A 4,499-nucleotide genomic window follows, 5' to 3' on the forward strand; every position below is an offset into this window, starting at 1 on the left:
TCCTATTTGTTATACTAGTACTAGCGGTGGTGATATTCATGAACCCATCTCCCTACTCATGTATGCAACTGTATCAATGATGAAATTAAAAGTTTTAGCCCACTTGTGCCCCTCCAAGTATGACATAAACAAATTTCCCGGTGATTTGCTGTAATGAAGTTGTAGTCAGGGGGGCCTATGTGGTTTCTGTGGGTTTGAAATGTTAATTTTTGGAGAGTGGTTGGTCTTTAGAGGTCATTGAACATGGAGAAAAATGATGTCTTTTTGACAATGATTTTTTTTACCTGTTTCAACCCTATTTTTGTGAAATTGTATATTTCACTATAATTAACACCATAAATTTCGCCTAAATCACTGGCTATGTTGAATAAAGTTCACAAAACAGTTATTTTCAACAGTATGATTGTATGTCAGTATTATGAATTGAATATGGTGTATGCCCATTTAGAGGGGGCAAAAACACAATTAACCATTATCTGTTATAACCAAGGCAATATCACTATGTACAGAGAGCTACAGAAACAAGTTAAGAAGGAACTTAGGCTTGCCAAATGTAGCTACAAAGATAAAGTGCAGACAATACTTTGTTCCAACAACTCCCGTTTAGCATGGGATGGGGTAAAAAAAATGAGGAATTCAGTCCAGGAAGGCCCCAATAGCAGAGAACAGGCCCCTTTCAAGGTTGTGACATCGGAGCAGAGCCCTGTACATGCCAATAAGGTCATGGTTCAGAGGCTTTTCAGGGCCACGAAGGACAGGAAAAGCCCAGGCCCTGATGGCATTGGTGGCCACATCCTTAAGAACTGTGCCAACCAGCTGACAGAGATTTTCTCTTTTATTTTCACTTGTTCACTCAACCTCCACAAGGTCCCTCGCCTATGGGAAGACTCCACAATTGTTCCAGTTCCAAAAGTCAGTGCTCCCAAACAGTTAAATGACTATAGACCTGTTGCACTTATTCGCTAGATATGAAGTGTTTTGAAAGGATTGTGAAAAACGCTCTGCTAAACGCTGTAAGAGCGAACCTGGACCCACTCCAATTCGCATACAGGTCATGTAGGGGTTGATGATGCACTATGCACTTTATTGAATATGGTGTATGCCCATTTAGAGGGGGCTAAGACGTTTGTACGTCTTATTTTTATTGACTTTTCTTCTGCTTTCAATTGCATTCAGCCACACATCTTAGCTGAAAGGTTAAAGAGCTTACATAACATTGACCTGGGAATTTAATGCTGGTAGATGGATTTCTTAACTGTCAGATCCCAACGTGTGAAGGTCAATGATGTTTTATCTGATGCTCTTATCTCTTCCACTGGTTCACCACAGGGCTGTGTCCTCTCACCTCTTTTATTTGTTCTAACAAATATGTGCCAAAGTTAACATCCAAACGACATAAGTTTTCTGACGACTCCGTCATTGTATCTCTTTTAAATGAAGATGATCGGGACCACGGCCCTGTGGTATCATTGATTTTAGGAAGAGACAGGATGCCATTTCCCCTGTTTTTATAATGGTCAGGCTGTGGAAACTGTTCAGAATTACAAATATCTTGGGACTGTGATTGACAACAAATTAACATTTGAGCATCAGGTTGACATTGTGTGTAAGAAAGCTCACCAACGTATGTAGGCCTACTTTTACCGCAAACTTAGACACTTTAATGTGGACAGCACTTTTATGAAGATGTTTTATAGTTGTTTTATTGAATCTGTTGTTACTTTTTCTTTTATTTGCTGGTATGGGTCTTTACCTCTGAAGAACAAAAACCGTCTCCAAAGTATAGCCTAGTTAACGCATGTGTAAGATTGCAGGGGCTACCTTAGTTAACATTCCTTCCCTGCACAAGAACAAAGCACTCAAAAAAGCCTGGTCGATCCTGGATGATCCCAGTTATCCCTTGTTTTCAGAGTTCGTACTGCTTCCGTCTGGCGGTAGAGTTGTGTCCAAGAGGTGAACTCTTTTATACCCATTGTCACCAGTTTTTTAAACACTTCCACTTGATTGTTTTACATGCACTTTTATTATTTATTATATTCTTATTATGATTTATGTTTTTATGTATGTCTATGTATTATGTCTGTAAACCCAGATTTAGTTGTAATAATTATGTTAGGTGGTCACTACTAATGTTTGTGTGTTTTGTGAAAACCCATGTCATTACTAAAAGAAATTAGTTGATTATACTATTTAAGTGAAATATACAGTGCATGTTAAGCAGAAACAACTATACATTTTATGTTTTTGCAAGGCAGAGGAGGGGTCTAATAAAAATTCTGCCCATCAACCGTTCCTCCTGCTTCTCAGTCCACACGAGACATGAATGACTCTTGCTGCTGTGACAAATAGGCTACATTAAAGATGCCATGTTTAATGTCCGCCAACAAATCAATTCTTACTCCACATTCCATAAAAGATGGGGCAGTATACCTCCAGAAAGTGAGTTGGTCTACCCTAGAGTAACAACCGAGACACGTGTAGTTGCAGTTTGGCTGGTTATGTTGCCCGTGTGACAGGTCACTCCATTCTACTGCTTCTACACATCACCACTGACAACCACTTGGATCAGGTTTCTTTATTGCTGGAACAAAGTATGACAGTGTGGAATTGTGGGTTCAGCAAATAGATCTCGGGACAACAATCCATCTAGTAATCTCCAGTCTGGGTAAACACTATACAAATACTTGAATGTATTTGTGCTAGTTGCAAATGTATGTGATATATCTATGAAACAAAATAAAACTGTGTGTGAATAACATGTAAAGCAAGTGACAATTAGCACGCTAGTTCACGTGAAAATATGCTTCATTGCCAATCTCTAAAACATGACTTACAAGACACATAAATCATCAACTAAACTCAAAATAGTTAACTGAACTCATTATAAGTACATTGCATGACAAAATACGACACATATGTACTTACATTACAAGAAAACATTGTTTATCCCAGACCTCCCAAATTGCGTGACTTAGGCTACCCAGTATCTCGTAATCTCCAGTCTGGGTAAACGCAACGCGAATCCCACTGTCACACTGAATCAACCTGCACAAGCATGAAAATGCACTGTACTGTTCTTCCTAGGCTTCTTCTTATTATTAAGTGTGCTTGCAAAGCAGCACACTTATTGTTCTTCTTAAGTTTTATTATTATTTTTCCCGTCTCCCTAATTTTTTGTCAGCCCTAGCGCCTAGGCCCTTTGAGACAGAGACACCGTTCCAACTTTAAAACGTCCGGTCAGTACCGGTGTAAGTTGGTCGCGAAGATGACGTCAGGTGGGCGTGCCGTTCGTCCGCCATATTGGATTGAACAGAAAGTTTAAACTAAATTTTCACAGGTCACAAATTTGGTCCGAACGCCCACGAAACTTGACGTACATTATCCTTGGACCAAGCCTCACAAATGTTAGCGGAAGGATTTTTTGATTTTCGAAAGTGTTTGCCCGTCACAGCCAAACGAAATCGGGCTGAAGCTCGAAACAGGAAGTCGATCCATATCTCAGGAACACTGTCACATATCGATACCAAATTTTGTATATGAACTGGGGACTCCAGTGTGAGGGTGCATAGGCAAAAAAAAAAGAAATATTCCAAAAGTTTCCATCATTTGGCAAACCACCCACAGGTATTTGGTAACTCACACGTTCACCTTTTCACTATTCATCTTCTATCACAATGCCTTCCATGTATGCACAATGTCTCCAGGAAACTTTGCCTAATCATGAAATCCTTGCTCTGCTATGGGATAGTATGGACTTACGAACTGAAATAGCGAACAGCAGCTATATATAGCTTACATAATAGAGTTGTTTTCACATTGACGGTATTCAAATTAAATTTTTCATTATTGTTACATATCATGATGGGAGAGTATTATTAAAAATGTTACAAGTATGCAAATGCATATGTTTACGGGCATTTAGGTTTTACTGTGTTGTTTTGTTGTAAAGACATGCAAGGCATTCTGGGCCATGTAATGAACAGTGGTCGGCAGCACTCCATAGGCTACGTATTAATATGAATAGGTGTTTCTGTAAACCTAGGGACAATAAACAGCTATCTCTGTTACAAAAACGAGCTGGTAATCGCTCATTTAAGAGGGAACTATGATAAAAAGATTGTTTTCCTAAAAGCATGGGGTTGACGAAAGAATAAACAAGCAATGTCACGTTAATGTTAAATAGCCTACCTATCTGAACGCTAGGTGGCAACGTTGTATTACATTTCACTAGTGTAGCCTACTTGAAATACGATTGTGAGATTCACAAGTAAGGAAGGTGCAAATATTATGTAATTTATCATGGGAAATTATTGGAAATGTTATTTCTTGTTTATTCTTGCAAACCACACACATCCATTCGAATCACACGCATTACACATTTAATACTGAAAGACTATCATTTCGTTTATTTGATGTCGCCCTAGCAACACAGCCTTCAGAGCAAAGATTCTAGAACAGGGCTTCAGAGAGACACGTTTTGAGTTTGTGGCCAAGAACCT

The sequence above is a fragment of the Alosa alosa genome, chromosome 6, assembly GCF_017589495.1.
Source record: "Alosa alosa isolate M-15738 ecotype Scorff River chromosome 6, AALO_Geno_1.1, whole genome shotgun sequence".
Classification (NCBI taxonomy): domain Eukaryota; kingdom Metazoa; phylum Chordata; class Actinopteri; order Clupeiformes; family Clupeidae; genus Alosa; species Alosa alosa.